This window comes from Saccopteryx leptura, chromosome 3, assembly GCF_036850995.1.
Source record: "Saccopteryx leptura isolate mSacLep1 chromosome 3, mSacLep1_pri_phased_curated, whole genome shotgun sequence".
NCBI classification, from domain to species: domain Eukaryota; kingdom Metazoa; phylum Chordata; class Mammalia; order Chiroptera; family Emballonuridae; genus Saccopteryx; species Saccopteryx leptura.
This window is the reverse complement of record NC_089505.1, coordinates 31140419-31150606: the sequence shown is the minus strand read 5'-3', so window position 1 is coordinate 31150606 and position 10188 is coordinate 31140419.

The window sequence follows — 10188 nt, the reverse complement described above, 5'->3', positions numbered from 1 at the left end:
AACAAAAGACAACAGAAATGTGAAATCTGCACCAAATAAAAGGAAAACTCTCCCAGTTTCATACCTATTTAGTGCAGTTCGATGTGGGCTCATGCACAGATTTTTTAGGGCTCCTTAGGTAGCAATCCTGTATAGCCTCTACAGACTCGTCACTGACTGATGGCCTACCAGAACGGAGTTTCTCCACCAAACTGAAGGTTTTCTTCAACTGTTTATCCCACCGAGTAATGTTATTCCTATGTGGTGGTGCTTCATATTAAACGTGCCAATATTCATGTTGCACTTTGGTCATGGATTCAAGTTTAGCAAGCCACAGAACACACTGAACTTTCCTCTGTACCGTCCACATCTCTACAGGCATGGCTGTGCCGTGGGCTGCTCCGCTGTATACACGGTGTTACATCATCATCTGCACATGTGCACATGTTGCCATATATCCTACAGAAACTGGGAGGGTTTTCCTTTTATTTGGTGCAGATTTCACATTTCTATCGTTTTTTGTTGCTTTCCTGTGACCGGTCAAAGTGCACCATGACTTTACAGACACAGTGTATTTTCAGTTCTCTTTTATACATGTAGACTCTTTTCTTTATAAGATACAATACCTCAATGGCATTGGAAAAGATAGAATATAAAATATTTTGCCAAATGTTAAAAAAAAAGGTGGTGGGGGTGAGGGTAGAGAAATCATTTTAGAGTTTAAAAAATCCAAACCTACAACCACCCTCCTGGGACACAATTTTTTACCCTTTTATTACAGATACTTTTAGAACACTAAGGAAAATAAAAGAGCTCAACAAAATCATGTTATAAATGAGAGCATAGGGATATAAAAGAAAATTTTCCAAATTATTATTCCCATTGTCTTTACTCTAGACTGCATCATCTTTTGTTTATGAATGAAAATATTCCACATCTCCTGATTGCTGGTTCTTTCTAGCACAAAGTAGCTCAATTACATACACTTAGTTCAAAGGTCATCTAACAGGCTGAAGTTTGATTGTTTTGGAGGTAGTAGTACTCAGAGGGCAAGCGATGGGATGGCAAGGTATGAGACAGTTATCATGTTCTGACCTGCTCTACAACTCTGAATTCTGGAACAATTCTAAAAGAATCCTTATGTCCCATAAAGGATAAAGTTGGAAAGAATGCCCTTTATATGTCTTATTTTAAGTGAGAATGGCATCAGACATCCAGGGGATTCAATACCTAAGGTAACTGAGAAGAAATATACTATGTTTTAGTCTTTAAAAACTATAAAAAAATGTCAGTGTTGCCACCAAGCCTGGCTTAGCACAAATAACCATGAGAAACCCCATAATTGACTTCTAATATCAAAATTCCAAAATATTAACACATTTTACTGCATTAAAAGAAAAACATTTGCATGAAAAAAATGTCAAAAAATAAATGACAAACTGAAAATTTGCATTTCATATAAAAAACAAAGAACAAAATTCTTAATATGAAAATAGCTCTCATAAAATGGACAATAACATAGACAGTTTACAGAAATAATGAATAAATAAAGTGCTTAAAATATAGAGGAAATTTCAACTTCAATAGTATGAAAACAGACACAAATTAGAACTACACTGATCTTCTGGTTGGGGGGTTTAAGAATTTTAAATGTGGAAGAGAGTAAGCTGTGGGTTAACGTGAGTCTGTTGGGTTTGGGAATTTGGTGGTTCCTGCTGATTCTAGTTATAGCATTTTCTGAACTGTGAGGAAATGGAAAGTTAAGAGATAAGTGAAAAACAAAGATGAGGGCAGATAGCTGTAGCCTCCCCTAAGGGATCTGCCCATAAAGAGAAGCTATGCAGTAGAGCAGCTTTAAAGAAGGCACAGAGAAAGGGGAATGGTGTTCTCTTTTACATTTTAGTGTTCAAGAGATAGGAACGTGATATAAGAGAAGTTCAACTTGTGGTAATAGAGGTTCAGAAATTTGGACCAACTGCACTATGAGGATTAGAGGAGTTGAACACAAAATAATTTATTAAAGAGCTAATAAAGCAAGGAATAATTATGCAGCCAAGATCAGATAGAAGCTGGAAATCTTGAAAGGTGCTCATGGTGTTTGCATCGGGACATCCTGTGATTCCAGGTGATCGGGAGGCTGCGAAGCTGGAGAGAATATTCCTACCCTCTCACAACTAGAGTGATACAAAAAAGCTCAGGTACCACTGAAGTTCAGAGCACCTGGTAACTCCTGGGGCATTGTGTAGGAAACTAGAAGAACATTATCTTAGTAGTAAGAGATGTTGAATAAAATTGACCTTACAAGGATTGAAGCCTTTACTGGAAGAAGCCTTTTGGACTCACTAACACTGAAAGCCATCTGCCAGCAATAAACTTCCATTTTCTTTGGATGAAAGCAGCACAAATCTAGGTCTCAAATTACTTTTTATTAATTTTTAAATAAAGTATCAAGCATTTAGTCAAAATAAGTAGATGCTCAAGGAGACAGAACAATGTGACCAAATCCTAAAAAAAACAGAGAAGGAAAAAATTTATATCAGAAATACACTTTTAAAACTATTCTTTACAAAGGAGAATTAGAATTGAGAATCATGGCACAGAATAGGAAATTAAAAATAGAAATTTTAGACCTGTAAAATATAATAATCACAATTAAGTTCTCAGTGAATGAATTTAACAGAATTGTTGACACAACTGAAGAGAGAATGAGTGAATCAGGAGAGTAGTATAAGAAAATATCCAAAAGAAAGCATGGAGAGACAAAGGAATGAAAAGATACATAGAAGAGACAAGAGATAGTTAAGATACAGGTAAGAAAATCTAATATAAATTCACTGGGGTCCCAGAAAGAAAAGAAAAAATGAGTTAAATATTTGAGAATTTTCCAGAATTAAGATAAGACCTCAAGAGATAATATTATGAATTCTCACTATTCTCAAGTAGGATAAATACAAATTGGTCAAAACAAAAACACAAACATATCAGAGTAAAACTAAAGACAAAAAATAAAATTAAAAAGCACTTGGCTGGGAAAAAAATTAATATTATCGCATAAGAAACAATTTTTTTTTTTTGACAGAGTCAGTGAGCAAATCAGAGAGATGGACAGACAGACAGGAAGGGAGAAGCATCAATTATTTGTTGCAGCTCTTTAGTTGTTCAGTGATTGCTTTCTCATATGTGCCTTGACCGGAGGGCTACAGCAGACCTAGTGAGCTCTTGCTCAAGCCAACGACCTTGGGCTCAAGCTGGTGAGCCTTACTCCAACCAGATGAGTCCGCGCTCAATCTGGCGACGTCGGGTTTTGAACCTGGGTCCCTTGCGTCCCAGTCCAACACTGTATCTACTGTGATACTGACAGCTCACACAATAAAAATAAAATTTTATAACCCAATGCCACATAAAAAAAATGAAACTAATTTGCAAGGAGAAAAGGAAAGCATATTCCAGCCAAACACCATTTCTTATTAGTAGGTCCTGATCCTGAGCTCTGTTTACTTTTTGTTTTAGAAGGAAGACCAGCAGAAGGGTGAGGCAGTTAAACATAACTTAGCACCAAACTGAGTTTCTCTTTGTAATAATTAAAAAATGGTAAAATAGAATTTAAAAAGGGAATTACATTATGAAAGCCTGAATCTATATTAATCTTGATGACCCTGCTAGTTTCAAACATTTCCTATGCTATTATGTCTCCAATGCATTGGGAACTATTGGTCTAAATCTACTCAGGCAAATGGAATACCAGTGCGTTCTAAAAGGTCTCCAGAATTAGAGAGTCCACAATTTTGTTCATAAGGCTTGACGATGATCATTAAGATGACCATACAGATCAGTAAAATTCCAGTCCACCTTTACACTGTTGTCTCAGCATAGTCATTACTCATATCCCCTTATATACTCCAATGTGTCTTGATTTGGGACAATCCACTATATTGTCACCAGGCTGACTGTTCACCTGTCCATCATTTTCTGAGCACCTTCCCGGATCTGGCTCTGGGATAATGACTAGGGATACTCATATGTGAATAAGAAACCTCCCGGCCCCCAAATTGCTCAGGAATGGAAGATCGGAGCAAGAAAGGGAAGAGAACCATGTAATGACAATACAAAGTGAAGAGAGTCATACAGAGGTCTGTGCCATATGCTGTTGGCATCTCAGGGAAGGGGGACAGATGAAAGAAGGAACACCTCAGGATCCTCAGTGAGAAGGGCATGAGACCAGCTCATCAGTGATGTAAGAACCAATGAACCAGCCCCACAGAGACAGATAGGTCTTCCCTTTGAAAACAATGTATTAATTTGTTTTTCTTCATGCTCAGGGAACTGGTGTGGTAAGGATTCAGGTGGGAAAAACACACACAGTTCTTAATGCACATGAAGTGATGAGAAGCAACCTGCCCTGCCTACTGCATCTTACAATATGTAGAGGTGGAAAAGAAGGACCCATCCTCTCCCTGGCACACACGGCGTGCATTTCTAGCCCGGCTCTCACCCGCAGTCAGCAGCTGGTGGCATCTGGCCTCTGGCTCTCCTCCTGCAGAATGGATGGTCCCCCCCCCCCCCCGGAATACAGCACCTCCCACTCCAGCGTTTAAAATACTGACCTCACCGCATCTTGCCTTGCCCTCAACAAGTTTGTCATGCAGGCTTGACTTGCTTCCTTTTCACTGATGACTGTATCATTGGACGCAGCAAAAATATTTTTAAAAATGCTCTTAACACTCACCTCATAACTCTCTGCCAGACCTGGTGGTGGCCAGGAGAGGCTGGGGTCCCACCATCACGCATCTCAGAGGCCCTTCCTGGGGTTTTACTCCCACTGCTGGGGTGGGGTCAGGCTGGAGGGCTGGGCTGCAGTTGGTGTCCATGGGCTCTGGGCTGGGCGGCTGAGCAATGGTCTTGGGGCCGGATAGTGGAACACTGGCCCGGGAGGCGGGGCTGGATGGCGGAGCGCTGGCCCTGGCCCCGTGGTCAGATGGTGGAACGCTGGCCCCAGACGTTGGGCCGGATGCTGGATCGCCGGTTAGGAACGTTGGGCGGATGCTGGAGCGCTGGACCGGGACCCAGAGTCAGACACACCTCCTCCCGGAGTGCTGGCAGAGCCCACCTCCCTCCCCCCCATGACTGAGCTGAGGGAAGGATGATGGGAAGACAGCAAGCGCAGGTGCTTTTGGGGGCAGGGCAGTCCTTCCCCTTCCGCTCCTGGTCTCTAACAGGAGATTTGTCTCCATTACGTGATCGTAGGGCTCGCTCAGCGCCTTCTGTATCTCACTGTGTTGGAAGCTAATGCGGTTCATCTCCCCTGGAAGCCGATGCGGTTCGTCTCCCCTAGAAACCGGTGCGGTTCGTCTCCCCTGGAAGCCGGTGCGGTTCGTCTCCCCTGGAAGCCGGTGCGGTTCGTCTCCCCTGGAAGCCGGTGCGGTTCGTCTCTCCTGGAAACCGAAGCGGTTCGTCTCTCCTGGAAGCCGGTGCGGTTCGTCTCCCCTGGAAGCCGATGCGGTTCGTCTCTCCTGGAAACCGAAGCGGTTCGTCTCCCCTGGAAGCCGATGCGGTTCGTCTCCCCTGAAGGCGATGCGGTTCGTCTCCCCTGGAAGCCGATGGGGTTCGTCTCCCCTGGAAGCCGGTGCGGTTCGTCTCCCCTGGAAGCCGATGCGGTTCGTCTCTCCTGGAAACCGAAGCGGTTCGTCTCTCCTGGAAACGGAAGCGGTTCTTCTCTCCTGGAAGCCGATGCGGTTCGTCTCCCCTGGAAGCCGATGCGGTTCGTCTCCCCTGAAGGCGATGTGGTTCGTCTCTCCTGGAAGCCGATGCGGTTCGTCTCCCCTGGAAGCCGGTGCGGTTCGTCTCCCCTGGAAGCCGATGCGGTTCGTCTCTCCTGGAAGCCGATGCGGTTCGTCTCTCCTGGAAGCCGAAGCGGTTCGTCTCTCCTGGAAGCCGGTGCGGTTCGTCTCTCCTGGAAGCTAATGCGGTTCATCTCCCCTGGAAGCCGATGCGGTTCGTCTCCCCTGGAAGCCGGTGCGGTTCGTCTCTCCTGGAAGCCGGTGCGGTTTGTCTCCGGTTCGTCTCTCCTGGAAACCGAAGCGGTTCATCTCTCCTGGAAGCCGGTGCGGTTCGTCTCCCCTGGAAGCCGATGGGGTTCGTCTCCCCTGGAAGCCGGTGCGGTTCGTCTCTCCTGGAAGCCGGTGCGGTTCGTCTCCCCTGGAAGCCGATGCGGTTCGTCTCCCCTGAAGGCGATGCGGTTCGTCTCCCCTAGAAACCGGTGCGGTTCGTCTCCCCTGGAAGCCGGTGCGGTTCGTCTCCCCTGGAAGCCGGTGCGGTTCGTCTCCTCTACAAGTCGGGAATCCAGCCCCCCCATCACCAGGACGTTCTCTGGTTTGGGTCCCTGTGGATCACGCCGTGCCAGTGACGGTACTGGAGCGCTGAAACTAGCTGCCCAAATATGCACTGAGCTTCCGCCTCGCCTCCGCCTTGGTCCTTTGGCCTCTGTGGTCCAGCACATCCCACCGCTGACATGCCTCGTAATGATGAACAATTCAGAGTCGGCGACAGTCACTTCTAGTAGCTTCATTACATGGATGGTTTAAAACCTTGAGGAAGGCAACCTCCCTGAATGCGTGTACCTTGTACCTAAAATTTTCACTGCGACATACCTGCCTGTAGGAACATGCGGGGCCAGCTATACTGTGGCGAACCGCCCCCCCCCCCCCCCCCCAGTGCCCAGGGTGTTAATGAACAGGTAACTTCCCACACCAAACCTAGGGGTGACTATAACTAAAGAGGCATCAGACATGGTGACTTGGGCCAATGGAAACAACTTAACCAAACAAACAAAAAAACAGAAGAATAAGTTCTAAAACAATCTGTATGTAAAGTCCAATCAATCTAACTAAATCCAAGTCGTCCAAGCCAAATAGAAGTCCAAAGAGAAGAGTATAGAAGCCAAGTCACGCAGTGATAAGAAGAAACCCCGCCCTGCCTGCTGCATCTTACAATATGTAGAGGTAGAAAAGAAGGACCCGTCCTCTCCCTGGCACACACGGCATGCATTTCTGGCCCGGCTTTCACCCGCAGGCAGTAGCTGGTGACATCTGGCCTCTGGCTCTCCTCCCGCAGAATGGATGGTCCCCGTCCCCCTCGGAATACAGCACCTCCCACTCCAACATTTAAAATACTGACCTCACCCGCATCTTGCCTTGGCCTCAACAAGTTTGTCATGCAGGCTTGACTTGCTTCCTTTTGACTGATGACTCTGTATTGGTTGGGACACAGGAAAAGCATTTTTTTTTTAGGGGCCTCCCACTAACAAAAACATTTTAAAAATGCTCTTAACACTCACCTTATTACCCTCTGCCAGCCCTGGAAATGGCCAGGAGAGGCTGGGATCCCACTATCAGGCATCTCAGAGGTCCTTCCTGGGGTTTTACTCCTGCTGCTGTGGGAGGGGTCAGGCTGGAACTAGGGCTAGGTGGCTGAGCACTGATACTAAGTCCAGGTGTCTGAGCACTGATCCTGGGGTCGGATGGTGGAGCATTGGCCCTGGGGTTGGATGGTGAAGTGTTTGCCCTGGGGCTGGGTGGCTGAGCACTGATCCTGGGGTCGGATGGTGAAGCATTGGCCCTGGGATTGGATGGTGAAGTGTTTTCCCTCGGGCTGGGTGGCTGAGCACTGATACTAAGTCCAGGTGGCTGAGCACTGATCCTGGGGCCGGAGGGTGGAGCATTGGCCCTGGGGCTGGATGTTGAAGTGTTTGCCCTGGGGCTGGGTGGCTGAGCACTGATCCTGGGGTTGGATGGTGGAGCATTGGCCCTGGGGAATGGCCCTCCATTTCCACCAGTAACACATATTCTATAGAATATGCAGGGGAGATGAACAGAATGGAGTTAGAATGGGAATAGAACTTAAGGAAGATGTCAAAACACAAAGAATAGCTTTGGGAATCACTATGTAGAGGAATGATCAGAGTCAGGAGGATAGGTCAGAATGCAAATAAGAAAAAGTAGAAAACAGAGGCAGTAATACTTGCAGAGTAAGCTTCTGCATATAGCACAGAGATTCCTGGAATAGGTCATATCACCGGAGCAAATGTCGTCACAGAGTGGCAAATATAGCAAAAAACCCCACATAGACCAATGTCCAAGTACCTAGTGCAGAACACAATATGAAATCAATAAATGCTATCACAGTGAAAAACAGTGGAAAGTGAGACTGAGAGAAAGCTAAATTGAGGGTGTGGTTTTAGAATATAGGGAACTGTAACTGGGGAAATTGGAAGAGAACATTTCAGAAAAAAAGACAAGTGAAAGCCAAATAAGTAAAAACCAGAGCCTATTGACTCCCTCCAGAACCACAAGGAAATTTTAAGGTGAAGTGGATAGTTTTTAAAGAAACTAAACTCTGACATTAAATTCTTTAGAAACTAAAGATCTACTTACTCAAGTGCATTACCCTAAACCAAAGCCAAATCAAACTATGACAGGCAGTTAGACAGGCATGGGCAGAGCAAGGACAATGGCCAGGTACAGAAGGTCACCAGGGCAAAACATCCTAGATGCCTAGCGCCCTGGTTTTCCCAGGCAATACTGGAAAAATAAGGCCTTGCCCCAGGGTGACATTTCCTCCCCTAGCATACCACTGGTCATGCAGTTTAAATCCTTCTGACCTTTTATATCCCTGGTTGTGTGGTTTAGAGCCACCCACCCCAAAATTTTAATTGTTAGTCATGCAGTAGACTCCCTTGGAGGAGGAATAAGAAGCCAGACTGGTAGCATGAAACTCCCATTCAAGCCCTTCCACGACCACTTCCTTTAGCATTAATCACTCAGGACATGAGGTTCTGACCTGCATCAAATAATCTTAGAAGGAAAACCTTGGATCAAACTAGAGATAACTTCTAGACCTCAGTCCTGGTTTCAGCTCTAGATCCAGAAAAGCAGCAAGGCTAGGCAGGGCGAGGCCATGGCTGAGATCAAGAGTAGCTGCAGTAACTAATGACCCCTGCTCTGGCACTGACCAATCGGTGAAGACCATAACCCTGAAATGACCCACCTGGACCAGCTGATGAATACTCTATTGAGATTCTCCCTTGGCCCTTCCCCTAAGATCCCTGCCTTTAGAGAGGGGATGAAAACTCTTAAGATGGGGGGCCCAGCATGGCTGGTCTGTGCCTTTCCCTACCCAATGGTGCCTTGCTCTTTGCCCTACGCTTCTAAGGTCCTTCTTTTGTCCCTGTAACCTATTTCCTGAACCCGTTCCTTCTATAACTCACTTCTACCTCTGTGACTTTCTAAATAAATTTTCTATTATTGTGTGAGTGTTGGCTCTGAATTCAAGTACTGAGATCGCTGAACTGAGGTCCAGGCTGACTCCTGGTGCTGTTTTGCTACCAATAAAACTGTGCTTGAATTATTTGGTTAAATTAAATGTGTGTGTGCAAAAACCACTGAGGAAATAAATTGTGATGCAAGCAATTTTGCAATTGAGTTAAGTACTCTGTTTTTCTTGAGACTTGATGCTGTTTAGTTTTTGTTTTTGTTCTGTAATGAATTGAAGTACATTTAATAGCTCTAAGTGTGAATCAGAGGGAGTGCTGTCCCTTACAATCTGTGAAGAGTTCCTTATTTATATCTTTCTTAAAACAGTGGGTTTAGGGTCAGCTGTTGACTTTGAGTGAAGAGTCTAACTTTTTTAAGTTAAATAGCATTGCCCAAGAGTCACAATACACATAGCAGTACCACTGCATAACATCTAAATAATGTATTTCAAATAGCATAAGATATATATATATATATATATATATATATATCCCATGTATTATGACTACTCAATGTTGAAAATAGTATTACTATTAACAGCATGACATTTGTATTATGGGATTTAGGTCTATTAAACTATACCACAGCCTTCAGGTGAGATAGTTCGGGGTTACAAATGGCCTAAGTTAAGCCTCCTTTGACATGAACTTGGACTAGATGTCATCTCTTCTAGAACATCTCAATGAATTTCATTATGAAGATAAATTTCAACATTACCATCTGATTAGAAAGCAAATTTCTGGCCCTGGCCGGTTGGCTCAGCGGTAGAGCGTCGGCCTGGTGTGCAGGGACCCGGTTTGATTCCCGGCCAGGGCACATAGGAGAAGTGCCCATTTGCTTCTCCACCCCCACCTCCTTCCTCTCTGTCTCTCTCTTCTCCTCCAGCAGTCAAGGCTCCATT